This window comes from Podarcis bocagei (assembly GCF_964188305.1).
Source record: "Podarcis bocagei genome assembly, chromosome: 10".
NCBI classification, from domain to species: Eukaryota; Metazoa; Chordata; class Lepidosauria; order Squamata; family Lacertidae; genus Podarcis; species Podarcis bocagei.
Genome location: NC_138135.1, coordinates 40,336,058 through 40,350,646, shown reverse-complemented (window position 1 = coordinate 40,350,646; position 14,589 = coordinate 40,336,058). Strand labels below are relative to the sequence as shown.

General features: G+C 40.3%; 1 long non-coding RNA gene across 1 annotated transcript; it reads left to right on the top strand.

Moving 5' to 3' along the window:
- The first annotated feature begins 7,689 nt into the window (after positions 1 to 7,689).
- Positions 7,690 to 14,287, top strand: LOC308596145. The gene is made up of 2 exons (XR_014012364.1): positions 7,690 to 9,540; positions 13,394 to 14,287. It is a non-coding gene; the product is annotated as an uncharacterized lncRNA (long non-coding RNA).
- Positions 14,288 to 14,589: the final 302 nt, after the last annotated feature.

Sequence of the window (14,589 nt, the reverse complement as noted above, 5' to 3'; positions counted from 1 at the left end):
CTTTCCTTCAAAGAACAACAACAATGCTTTGACACTGCTTCAAAAGCAACAGGGCTACAAGGAGCAGTTTGGCAGCATAACGATGTCCTGTGGTCCAGTGAGAGCAATGCTGCATCATCATGTAGCACCAGGGGCATTGTGGGGGGAGAAAGGTATATGCCCCTACTGGCCAGGACATGGTGCCATTTCCATTGGGCCATTGTGTAGGAGGACATTGTAACCACTTCCAGCTTGGGGATTACAGTTTTGCCACTGCTTCCAAGTGGCAAGGGAATAACTAGAACCCTCCACTGTCTCTTCTCACAATGGAAGGCCCCCAGCTGTCCTCAAATGAACAGAATTAATAAAAAATGGCTGCACATAAGGGAGGGTCATCTTAGTGCTATTTCCTACATAAGGGTGCTTAAAGAGGTCAATTTAAATTGAATACTGCTGCTGCAAATACAGTATTTCCAAGTATTGCTGGCATTCACCACATGGTGCTAAGGAATCGAATGGTTTGCTTGAATGACTCATACACTGCTATAATAATTGATAATATGGTGTTGATTAGTGTTTTTGTGCAACAATACAAACCACAACTTGAGCTGTTGATATTTCAAAAACAATGGCTGCTCTTTGGGATGCATGAATTATCTCTACAAAGAACATAAAGATCCAATCTGGTCATCCCACATCTGAAAACACTAAGAAAAGGTCATCTTTGCCAGCAACAACTCCTTGTGCAATAATCTTTCTTGGCACTGGATTTTCATCTTTTGAACTCTATGCATCTGACTGTCTGGGTCTTATTTTTACATCATAGGTACCAGGTGGTGGTGGTACTTGATTTGCACTTTTTATTTATTTCTTAAACTTATTAGTTAGTTGCTGTTTTTTTTACTAAAACTCACAGCAACTTACAGAGAAAAATAAACAAACACATACATCAAAACCAGCATAAACCAAAAGCAAAACAAAACAGAAAACTATAAAATGCAATCATATTTTTAAAAGGCAAGATTAAAATATCCCACCCCCTCAAGAAGTCCAAGGATAATTAAAAGCCAAAGTATATCCAATTGTACTTAATTATACTTGATTGAACTTAACTTACTGAGACAACATCAGTTGCCTTGCTTTCATATCAAATCTGAAAAACCTGATTTGCATATACCAAGCGTTTTCTAAATGGTATATTTTATTCCAGGCCAACTTTAGGTAAAATTCATAAAATTTATGCCAAGCTTGAATTATTTCATCCTGTCAAATATTTTTAATTCGATCTCTGTACACCTGCTGTAACAGATGAGATGGAGAATCACAGAATGGTCACCAATCATTGGGTAGCGAGATGTAGGAAGATAACCATCAAACCAGTAAGCTACTGTGGATCAGGGGACAGATCTGCACGAATATACCATTGATCCAAGCACCATAAACATTTATCTAAACACCATATGTGCCAGAAGAACTATAAAAATGGATATTAGCAATGCAGGTGACTCCATTCATTCATTTCTCCATTCATATTTGAATGGAGCCATTCATTTTCTGGAAGCCATTCATTGTTGTGCTCTACTCTTCTTACAAGGAGTTCAGCCTGGTGCACCGGGTTCAGCCCCCTACTTTATCCCCACAACAACCCTGTGAGGTTGATTAGATTGAGAGTTGTCAGAGAAGAAACTAAGAGGGTCCAAGAACTGAAAGAGGAAAAATCCACTGTTTTCAATAGGAATTTTAGACAAAAGGTGAATGGTAGACAGTGCCCAGGATTTTGATTCATTGTTCAAGAAATCCAATGTTATTGCAAATCTGTGCTCTCAAGCATTAAAGATTTATCATATTCCTTGGTGCTCAAAATATTAGAAGCTCATGAATCTTACATCATCTTACATTTTCCACTAACTTTGCCAGCAACAACTCAGTGTATCATTTATAAATAACTTCAAAAGAAATAGTTGAGCTGACCTGATTGTTCTTGGCCCATAATGAAATTGGTGATGGACTTTTATAAAGATCCCATTATTGAATAGTTACACTTGGCTTGTTTATAAGGGAATGTGGAGCTCTTTGGGAAGACTTACAGTGGTTCTTTTACTTTGTTACATCCAGTGAATGTTTTATGACTCATGCTTTTTCCAAGGGGGGGGGAAATCTATATCTAGATTATCCTCAAGCCATGGTGTGCATTACAGCCCTGATAGTTCTTCTTCAGCTCAGATTGCGATTTCAAGCTGGAAAAGTACTCTTTGCCTGTGCCACTCCTACCTTCCCACCAATTAATAAATAAATAAAATTAGACTTCTGACTCGAACCTGGAGAAGTCACTGTTATTAATCACTTTATTATGATACATGCTTTGTGGTTTAAGGAAAGATGTGCACAAATTTGGAGCAATTTTGCATTGCATGCAGACTAAACTCTGAAAACAGAGCACAACTTTCCATAACTAATATTCAAATATTAATCCGACCAACTGACTTGGGAAGTCAAAGATAACCAAATGTGTTTCTGACACATTGTGTTCTGTAGTCTGGGCAGTGTGGAATATGGAAGGTTGAATATACAGCAGAATGGTGGGTCATAATGTTAGGAAATGCTGATATATTCCAGCACTGGTTTCTTCTGTCTGTCTATTTCATATAGGAGGAAAATGTTTTTCAATCTACAGGATTGCACGTCAGACTAAAGCAAATGATATGAGGATGTGTCAGAACTCTTTTCAAATGTGAGGGAGAAATAGCTTGGCTTATTGATAGTGAAACCCATGAAACTGTAGTGAAGGAAGCTGCTGATCACCTGAGATATTATTTCATATTGAAGCAAGGAAATACAAAAATAATGGTGCATATCAGTGGGAAAGGAACGGCTTAGAGTGATATTTCTAAGCTTGCAGTAATAAGCGGGCCCTAGTAATTTTTCTTGATAGGTAGATCTATTGATTCAGCTATGATTTAGTGCTGCTGCAGGTAAATCAGTAAATTCACTTCACCGTGTAAAATGGTATGCTATTTTCTGTGTAACAACGACAAAGAGATAAAGCATACAGAAAAGAGTTACTGCTCAAATGTTTTCAAATAGATGAATAAAATATTTGATCTTCTGAATTCTTTCCTTGCTTTCCTATAAAAATATTTAGGGCAGAAAACATGCACAATTTTTAATATATCCTGAATTTTCAAGTTAGCATTATATGAAAACACTATAAAAGTTTTTAAAAATGGTTCCAACATCAGCCACTGAAATCCATTTTAAAGGACCACAGCTAAAAATGGCAGCTGGAAACAATGCATTTCTTGGTTATCTGCTGAAAGGTGAGCAGCCAGGAAGCCAGGTACATTTCTATCTTTAACAGAGCTGTTCCAGCATCTTGGCACCACAACTGAAAAGGCTCTGTCTTTCATGCCTATCCACCATACAGGGGAACTTGGAGCAGAGACTGAGAATTAAACTAGGAGTCACCATCAATGATGTTGGGTCAGTGGACACATTTGCCATCCCAATCAATGAAATACAGGAACCTACATCAACCACTACATCTGCACTCACAGAGAGAATCTCTTTGCACCTGTCCTCTGTTCAGAAGTGAAGGGAAAGTGGGTGTCCTATCTTGGTAACAAATGAAATGGTGGCATGTCTGAGGGCCCATGCTCAGTGCAGGAAAGGTCAAGCCAGTACAAACAGGAATTGAGCTGGAAGAGTGAACAGTTTCTGGTGCATAATGGATTTTGGAGTGGGATATATATTGAGTGCCATAGGAGGTCCTTGCAGGCATGATGGTTCCCCCGGGCACTGCCTTGGTTAATCCTTGAATTAGACTCTGAGAACTGAGCAGATTCCTATGGGAGGAGGCACTCCCTAAAGGTATTCTGGTTCAAAGCCATTTAGAACCAGCATTTAAAATTAATTCAGGAAGCAAATAGGTAATGATTGCAGATTGTATAATATTGGTGTTATGCATTCTCATCCATGTGCTCCAATTAACATCCCGGCAGCTAGATTCTACACTAATTGCAGTTTCTGAGTTGTCTTCAGAGGCATGGTTTCAAGTTGGCTTGCTTCAGATAAACAAGAGTTAACATTAACCACAGTTTGCTGGTTTGGATTGGGCAACAAACAATGGTTAAACAAAAATAGACACAAAACTTTCCTTGCAGACATTCAGGAAAAGGGGAAGGACCAGGGATTGCCTAGGCTCATTTTTGGCACACTAAAATATAGTTTAGCATGGCTCCTGAACATGAACATTGTGTGTTGGTCACAGAATTGTAGAGTTGGAAGGGACCATGAGGATCATCTAGTCCAACTTCTACAATGCAAGAATCTTTTGCCCGATGTGAGGCTCAGACTCAGGCCCCTGATATCAAGAGTCTCATGCTCTGCCAACTAAGCTATAGTATCTGGGTTTTCCATCATAATATAGTTATTGAAGTGGTGAGCAATAACTTGTGATGTTCCTCTTCCCATGCTGACTTTCACTCACCGGATGCAAATTAATGTAGACAGCTATTAAATGCCAGGAAACATTTACCATATGTTTAATATCACAAAATCTGCCACTTATTTTTAATCTGTTTGCCAAATCCAAAGCAAATATAATAATGCAGCATAGTTAGTAAAAAGAAATGTAATTAAATGCAATGCATGATCACAGATCTGTTTTAACTTCTCTGCGTTACCCATTTTGGTTCATAGCCTAATGAGGTCTTGTCTTCACTGTAACAATTCATACATGGGTGAATTTAATTTTGACTCCAATTATTTATTAGCACGTTAGTGACGGCCCATTGTGTCCCATGTAATTAGCCTTGCAACAGTTGCTAGGCCAAGGCTCAATCCCCTGAGCTCATGCCAGCATAGTGGCGCTTCAACAGAATGTGAAAGAAGCTTGATTATAAAAATAGCATTCTAATCTCTTGACAGTTCATATTCTATTGGCAGATACCCTCAGATGCTATGCTAATAAAAGCTGCAGTCTTGCATTTGGTGCATAATAAGAAGGTTGACTATGAAATCTGTGGCAGTCTAGCCTTTGATTTTAAATTACCTTTCTTTGGCAAATGTGAAAGCACTCAGCCTATGGAAACAGCCTCAGAGTGGCTTTATGTGTGTGTTACCACATCATACCCCCCCCATACACGATGTTCCCCATTTGGTCTGAGCACACACAAAGGGTTTGGATAGCAGCTTTGGATCTGGTCAGTGCATGGATGAAAGACAATCCTTTTGCCACCTTGGGTTCCATGATGGAATAAAGGCAGGATAAATACACAAATAAGTAAGTGTTTCCAGTGCTATGGATAGTCTCTCCAAATTGCACCATTGTCAACTTCTAATCTGTATCCTCCAACTCCCCACCCCCCTACTGTTCTTTGCCTTCCATCAGTTGGTGCATAAGGTGGCCACCTCACTCTGCCTAATGGTAGGATGGGACCTGCTGAGATAGTAGAAGCACTTCCGAGAGAAAACAAAATTCTGAAAATGTTCTAGACTCCAGGCAGGAACACAACTTTCCAAAAGATCCATTCTTCATCAAAGGGACGTAGCTTAAATTGGTCTTTAGCACATTTACTGCTATAGAAGGTGCAGCTCTTCTATGGGAGCTTTAGAACAAAATATGTGCTTGAGAATATCTGCCTTATCATGTATGGACAACTCCCTTCCTTGACTATTGGATCTCTACCACATCTAGCCCAGGCCTTCGACATTGTGTCATCACTGTCTGCTGCCTCTGGTTTCTCCCTGGGTGCCTTCTGTTCACCACCATGGGTGCTACCTTGCCCTATGGGCTTTGATTGACTGAAAGTGGACACTAAGAGACAAGGGCCTCTTACCTATAAACATTATATTTTCAGTGCCATCAAGATACCTTGTGTTGGGATGAAGGAATCCATTCTCATTTTTCTGTTATTAGATCTTTTCTGCACAATCCTATCACAGACATTCATTTCTTTGTGTGAATTATTTAATCAAAGGAAAAAGGAAGAGATGTTAGAGGAGGGGAAGGCCTGGGCTCTAAACTGGTTGAAATCCATTAGCCCAAATGGGAATGTGTACCTACATTCCCAACAGTTCTGTGGGCCCCAGTTGAGCAGCACAATGGGAATATGGATCTGTATCAGTATGAAATTTGTCCTGAGAGCTAGACTGTGGCATTATAAATATTAAGTGCGGAATAAACACATGGAAACATATACTCAATGAAGTCATGCTTCATTCAGTTATAACCTCTGCATTCAGGTTATATCTGATCTAGAGAACTGGAATTGCCCATTGGCAAGTGTTTTTTCTAGATTGGTGTCCTGACATGTGCCTTTATAGGATGTTTGGGGGCTATTTTTAAAAATTACATGGCCAGAAGAAGTTTGACAGGTACAGCTTCTGTTGTCACTGCTGCGCTGTCATTATGGAAGCCTTTCTTTCCCACTGTCATGCAACTATTTAAGGCAGAGGTCATCTTTGAGTCAGAAGCTGTCAACCTTAGCCATGAATCTTTTTGTCAAGAGTGGATCTCAGTGCCCTACACGAGCCTTGCATTTGGCATCCCAGGGCATTAATTGCTTTTGAAACTCCAAGTTCAGGTCAAATTAACGATATTCAAATTAATTCATGTTTTGCAAATTACTCAAGTGTCCTTAACTGCTGATTTATTTATTTATTTATTTAAAAAGAAAGTTCAGTAATTACTAAGATCCCATTCTGTTCACTTGACATGGGTCACAGTGAAAAGAAAAAGTTGCTTTTATACACTGAGAAAAATGTATAAAACATTTGCAACATACAGTATATTTATAGTACTAGTAGTAGTCATGGCTTTTCCCAAAGTCTCCTGGGAGCAGTAGTTTGTTAAGGGTCTGAGAGTTGTAAGGAGACCCCCCATTCCCCTCCCAGAGCTACAATCCCTAGTGGCCCTCAGTCATTCATGTAGAATGAGAAGCAAGATATAAAAGTGATACTTCTTGTCCCAGAGTTTTAGCTTTACAACTTGCCAAGCATCTCCTTGGCCCTGCATGAAAGCCCTCCTCCAAGCAGTCCACTGACCATGTTTGCTTTCACCCCCAGCTGCTGATAGCCTTGTGACTAAGTCAGTGGTTCTCAACATGTGGGTCCCCAGATGTTGTTGGACTACAACTCCCATCATCCCTGATCTCTGGCCTTGCTAGCTAGGGGTGATGGGAGTTGTAGTTCAACAACATCTGGGGACCCACAGGTTGAGAAAGGCTGGACTAAGTGATTTTGCAGTCTCTGCAACTTGGCTGGAAGAACTGTCCATCAAGGGGGAAGTCCCTCCTCTTGAACAGAATCCAGGGGAGAGAATGGCAGTTGGGAATTGTCAGTTGGGGAAAATGGCGCTCTCTCTGTGTGTGACATATATATAGATTATTACAAAGGTTGAGTGCAGCTCCCACTCTCTGCTGAGTTGTAGCAATATCCCAGGGGTACCAGCCTCTCAGCCATGGCCTTTCCATGGCTGCTGCCACCAGCCTCCTCCCTTGGGCAGCTCATGGTAGCTGCTAGAGAGCAGGCGAGGAAGAGGAGAGGCTGCTGCCACTGAGGCACAGCCCCACATGATGTGCTAGCTCTTGGTCCTCAGATACTCTTAAGACATTTGGGGCAAGCAGAGAGCACGGATGCCATGGGCAGGAAGAAAGGGGGAGTGAAGGAGGAGTGGAGCGGAGCAGAGGACAGCATAAGGAATCCTGATTTTTTAAAATAAAATAAAAAATATTATGTGTCCATATCTAATATTGCCCCTCCCTAAAATTTATTTATTGGTGTGTGTTTTTCCTTCCGTAAATCTACCAAAGAATACAATAAAATAAAATCAGGATTAAGGGTTTTTCTCAGGATAGTGGAGGGCTTGTGTGCAGTGTTCCGCTGGTGTTGTGGTGGTGGCATTCATCCTTTTAATAGGAATTGTTGTGTGTTTGTGTGTAAAAATAGGGGGTTGTGTGTGGAGGTCAGCATAATTCATGCTGTTCCCTGGCTTCTTTCTGCTCCCATTAGAAACCTCCATTTTCTTGGGAGAGAATTTGCTATTAACAAATGTGTTAAGAGTATCTGAGAACCAAGATAAGCTGCCATCAAAAGCTGTCCACATTTTACCTACTCTACAGTTAAAATTTTCCTCAAGTTTTATTTCTCGTACCTGGCCAAACCAGATAAGAAAATACACACATGAAATTTATATTTTTTAAAAATAATGACAAATGATACAACGTGCTTCGCAGTTTAACGTGATGCGTTTTAATAGGAAAAAACCCTAGAATTTTAGATGACTGTATATACCCCAGTCCATGAATGACTTCAGCAAAGTATATCATAAAATGTTGAAAATGTTGCATTTTCTCTTGCCATGCTTGAAGATTAATAATCCAAATGATAGGAAGACATCTGTGACCCCATTATATAAAGCAGATGTGGAAATGGATGACATTTCTTATTTTAATTACTTTATTTATAATGTAGATAGACAAGTGGAATGTTTTATTTCTCTGTGAGGTGAATGTAGACACTATTATCAACTTCAGAAGCACTGAGCCAATAAACACCTCTGTGTGACAAAAGGCTGCTGCCAGTCAGTGTAAACAATACAGTGGTACCTCGGGTTACATACGCTTCAGGCTACAGACTCTGCTAACCCAGAAATAGTGCTTCAGGTTAAGAACTTTGCTTCAGGATGAGAACAGAAATCGTGCTCCGGCGGTGCGGCAGCAGAGGGAGGCCCCATTAGCTAAAGTGGTGCTTCAGGTTAAGAACAGTTTCAGGTTAAGTACAGACCTCCGGAACAAATTAAGTACTTAACCCGAGGTACCACTGTACTGAGATAGATGGAACAGTGGTCTGATTCAGTAGAAACCAGCTTCCTCAGGCTCAGTTCATTTACAATGCGATCGTATACAATGTGTTTGGGAGAAAGGTGGGATACAAATACCTTAAAATCACAATTGCGATCATAATAATATAGCATACACGGAGACCCACACTGATGTAAGTGTAGCTAACTCCCTCTACTTTTGAGGTAAGAATTATGCACATCCAGCCCCCATGCTGATGACACAAAGCTCTGCTTCTCCTTTACATCTGCAGGTATGGCAGTGGAAGTGCTGGAAGTCTTGCCTCAGTAATGGACTGGGTGAGAGCCAACAAACTGAAGCTCAATCCAAATAAGACGGAGGCACTGTTAGTGGGTGGTTCCCTAGACCAGATGGGTGGGAGGTTGCCTGCTTTTGATGGGGCTACACTCCCTCTGAAGGAGCAGGTACGTAGCTTTGGGGTGCTACTGCATCCTTTGAGGCTCAAGTGGCCTAAGTGGTAAGTGCCTTCCGTCAGCTTTGGCTGGTGGCCCACCTATGTCCCTATCTGGACAGGGATAGCCTAACGTCTGTTGTCTGTGCTGTGGTGTTCCAGATGTTGCCAGATTCCCAACTCCTATAATTACTGAACATTGGAGTCAACCAACAAGGGTCCGTTTTCTCATGTTACAAAATGTTTTGTAAGGAATAGTTGCTGTCATAAACTGGCTGCCATAAAGCAGGAAGGAGGAAGAGGATTCCAGTGAGTATTCATGGGGCAACAGGATGGTGAGGGGGGTGGGGGTCAGTGCACAGGAACCAGAGCAGCAGGAACCAGAGCCAGAGGGGCCCAAATCCCCAAACACGGCAGTCTATGAGACATAAGGAGCAGCGTGTGGTATGATCTAGGAGGCTGAGGCAGGCAAAGGCCCACAGCCCAGCTGGCCAGGTGGGGCTTATTAGCTCTGGGAGGGAGTGTGTGGTTCCTCAGCTGGAGTAGGCTTGGGACAGGTGAGGGTCACATGCCTCCTCAAGCCCAGATCCTGCAGTCAGCATGCAAGGTATACAAGGGAAGCAGAGCTGAGGTGCTGTGTCTGCTCAACGTCCCACATTGGTTGGACCACAGCTTGGATGTTATCGGGAGCTCCTTTGGACTGTGCTTGTGTGGGACTAACATCCTAGTGCCCCGATCCCTGGATTGGCTGCCGAGGCGGGAATTTGGCCTGACTGGGCTTTGGACCTGTTGGCCTGCCGGATTATGCGCTAGTATCTGCTGTGGGATCGTGTGCACTCATGGGACATATCAGGTAACCAGTGGTTCAGGACAGTTGCTGGCAAAAGTAATGGCCTAAAAAGTGTGATGGTTGGGACCCAAGCAGCAGAAATGACCCAGGAAGCCAGCTGCAATCCCTACCACTGTATTGCTCAGGATCAGACCCTGTTTCTTAAGAGAACCCTGAGGAGCATGGAGGGTGGTGCAAAAAACAGGGACAGGCTGTTATGAATGCAGAAATCCGGCATTTGGCCTTTAGTGGTTCAGGCTACATATAGTCAAAAGGGAAGTGCTGGACATTAAGAGCAGAATCTTGTTGTCTGGATAGCCCAGGTCCTCCACACACACTGTCCAGACTTGCAACCTGGGGAGGTCACTTTGGTGCTGCTTACACAGCAGTTTGACTTCACCCCTGGAGGTGCACTCCATTGGCTCAGAGACAGAAGGAGGCCAACAGCAATCTGTGTTCATTAGGATTTATGAAAATCAGAGTATGTGTCCCAACCAGGCAGGATCCAAAAGTTTTAAGGAATAATATACTTCTGTTGAAGTAATCAGCAATTGCCTCTGCTGAGACCTGGTTTAATAAAACTTTCCATCTCAGTAGTACCAGACTTGGCTAAGTATTTGTAATTAGAGTGGATTATTAGAAAATAATAATTCTTAATGCTTGTGTGCTCTTTTAAGATCCAATACAAACTTAATCTGTCAATAGGGAGTAGATTATATAAGGACATCATTAGCATTTTTATGTAAGATTAAGGGAAATGGTTTTCTTTCCTTTTTTTGAAAGAGAATTATAAAGCAATTGAATAATTGGTGTAACTAAACTCTTGCATCTTTTACATAGTTTTTTTTTTAAAAAAATATTCAGCTAATATTTACTTTCACATGGAAAAAATTGTTACCTATAATGACTCAAATTCTATATCTAGTGTTAAAGTTGTACTTTCAAAAAAGGAGAAAATAGTCATTTTAGAACCATGAAGGTAATCATAGGGCGATTAGCTACCTACACAATCATGCAATAACAACATGTTGGCAGGAACAAAGTTTTCCTATCATGGACTGCCAGTGTCCATGACCTGACCTTCTAAGCTGGCCATCTCAGATGGATCCTTGATTTATCTGTAGATCCAATGTGTGGATCTTGGAGGTTCAACTTTGAAACTCTGCACTCTTTTGAAAGTAGCTTGGAAACAGAAGACAGGAAACTCATGCACAGAAAAATCATTTTTTTCACTGACAAGATTCCCTTTGGCATGTGAAAAGCACTAGATTACTAGTGTATTTGTTTCCAATGTCATTGGCATGTTCTGTACTGCAAAAGTAAAATGCAGCATGCGTTTGGGGAGAAGGAGGAAATGAAATGCAGCTGAAGGGCATAGCTGATGCAGTTCAGATCAGGTTGTCTTGGCAGAAAGGAGTTAAGAGTAAAGAGCAGGTGAACCTAGCCTTCCATCTTAATCTCCTCCAACTGACTCAAAATAAGTAGTGTTATCTTTAAGACTGTCATGAAATTAGGAAATAGTTTGACTTAACGCTGAGGCAATCCAGACTAAATCAGGGTTGATCTGTCTGCCACATTGCACCAATAGCCTATCCTTTGCCTATCCCATCTGCTTGCTTTGCGTTGAATTCAGGAAAGTCATTCAGCACGAAGAACACCTTCTGCAATAGAATGTCCTTTCCTTCTCCTCCCGCAGAAGACTGAGGGAACCCCCAGAGAAGATGGCAACTTCCTATGTTCTTTGCAAAGTCTACTGAAAGAAAAAGCCATCTACTGATGACTTAAAGTCAATTTTGCATTAGGAAGTCAATTTTCTTATACTGATGAATATGTTTGTTAGCAGCATCTACCTGATGGAATATGAATTCACATTTTAGCAAGCAGGTCAACAAAGGAGGTTAACACTTCTGTTGAGCCTTCCTAACTACATGTCCATATTTCAAAAATTTAGCACTTTATCCTGCATTACCCTTGGTTGATATCTCCTTACACATTCTCATATTTGTACAGCTTATTCAAACATTTCTGATATTTGCTAAGACATATCTCCATACCAGATTAAAACAGCCATCTGAATCTTAATTTTTTTAAAAAATGTCTTTGGAAATGGGGGGAAATCTACTCTGCTGAACTACTGAGATATGAAATAATAGCATTCACTAAGTATTATTTTAATCAAATTTTAAATTGCACTTTTGAGCCTCTTCTTTCCATTACTTCTCATTTAAATAATCTCTCTTTCACCAATAAGAAACCACCCTTTTCAGAAAAGTGTACCTGCAAAATCTTGAACCCTCAAATGTGTTTTGATTATGGAACCTCATTTTACTAACCCATTGTTTTTAAACAAACTTGATTGAATTATTTTAAAACAATGATCAAATATAAAGTGTTGTCCTCCAAGACAAAAAAAACCCATGATGTTGAGTCTTGTAAACAGTCATCCACATGGCCTCAAAACAAGCTTGGAAAGTATTTTACATTACAAATTAAGCTCACATCAGTACTGTCCCTTTTATAGCAAAACAGAGTTAGAACATCATCATCATTCGAGACCAAATGCCAGAAAGACAATTTTGCATTTAAATCATATATGAAAGCACACATATTTTCTCAAATACAATAGTCACAGACCCCAAAGTCAGATAGTATAAAATACTGCAGCGCAAAGTATGCACTCTCTATATTCACACCATTTCCTCAAAACTCTTGTTAATAAATAGTTTGCAACAATTCCCCCCTCTTTTGCTTTGAAGGATATCCTTTGTGAAACATGATGCTTAGCTATGTAACAATTTTGCAGCAGTAAAAATGAGAGAAGATAGTTTCATCCATCCATTTCCCATATGAATATGTCTGTGGCTTGTTTTGGAGGATCCTATATTGGCTTATTAAATCAAAACATGCACGAGGCTTTGCCCTTGGTCCATGCTTGTGTAACTATTTTTAATGATTATTTTTATTCACCAAAAGTCTTGATTAAGGGTCTCTGAAGGGACTCACAGCAAATGATTTCTATAGAGGCAAATCACATAGAACTCTCAAATGTTGAACAGCAGTGCATAAGAATTTTACACAAATGATCTAATTTACACAAGTGCCATAAATCAACAAAATAGAGAACCACCCTCCCGAAGTTCAGTTTGAAAAGCAACACCTTGATCACTATGTATCCTTCTACGAAACTCATCGTGATTAATAAGTTTCAGCCTTGATAAAATGAGACAGCAGTGGGTTACACTAGCATCTATCCTTCCCTCCTCCCTCCACAGTTTGCTACAGTAATCCAGGAAGTATTCTACTAACCATAGTTTCCTGTTTCTTCCAAACCAGGAAGCCAACCTGTTAGCTGAAGTTGGTTTAAGACCCTGGATTGTTCCAAACCTGATGACTATCATTTCCAAGTGTGGACAAAATGGGAAACTATGGTTCCCTGAAGATCAGGAGGAGAGAATGTCATCACAAGAGTTGTTCATATGATGGCAGATTTAGTTGTGAGATGATCATCCAAGCACAGTTAATGTGTATGAATTTTTAAAAGCAACAGTCTGGTGGCTGTTTAAAGAGAAACAGATTTATGTTTCAGGCTACCCAGAGGGGCTGGGGCAACCCAGTCAGATGGGTGGGGTATAAGTACTAAATTATTATTATAATGTATTATTATAATGACTAGCAACGACAGTGACCAAATACAGGTGGGTGACACTGTATAGACTAGTTTTTACCCATGCCCGCATCTCCTATTCAACCAAGAACCAAAATGAATGTTCTAGCATTTCATTGGTCTTTCAAGGTGCTTTTTGAAATGTCTCGCACTTGACATCTTACTGATTTCAGGCCAATTATGCAATAGATGAGAGATTCGTGATGAATCATCAGTGTATTTCAATATAGCCTCCTCCCCACCCAGCCCAATTCACTGTTGCTTTTTAAAAAAGTGTAGGAGAAGTGCTCTTCTGCCAGAACAAAAAATCTGCAATAAGAGTCATTAAGTGTGTAATGTATTCAGCCTCTCACTGTGACTAAGAGGCAATGTGGGAATTGTGAAAGTGAAGAATAGCAAAGGCAATAGTTCAACTTCATTGATTCACTGGGTGTCAGCTGTTAGAGAAATTAGAAATAGGCATCTGCAAGTGAAAATATATGGGGAGGAAGAATAATGATCTGTGTATTTTGTCCATTACATGCCTCTCTTTTTTAAACAATAAAAACTCTTCCGAGATTGAATATTGTATTCCAACATTTACTTTCTTTATTCTTCTCTATAATTTGTTCAACACATGAATTCTATTTTTTGCACTCATGTTAATATTTCATTTTGCCTTACTTAAGTCCCTGCAAGTCATTATCTGACTGTTATTAATTACTACTGGCAGAGATCCGATTTAAGGCATTGAAGTTAGGAAAATACTATTGTTATTGAGGATTTTTTTTTAAAAAAGTACAATACTTCCCTCAGACCAATCCACAGCAGCTACTTTGTTTTAATATACAATTGCTAGCTGCCTCTGGTTCTCTGTAGAGCATCT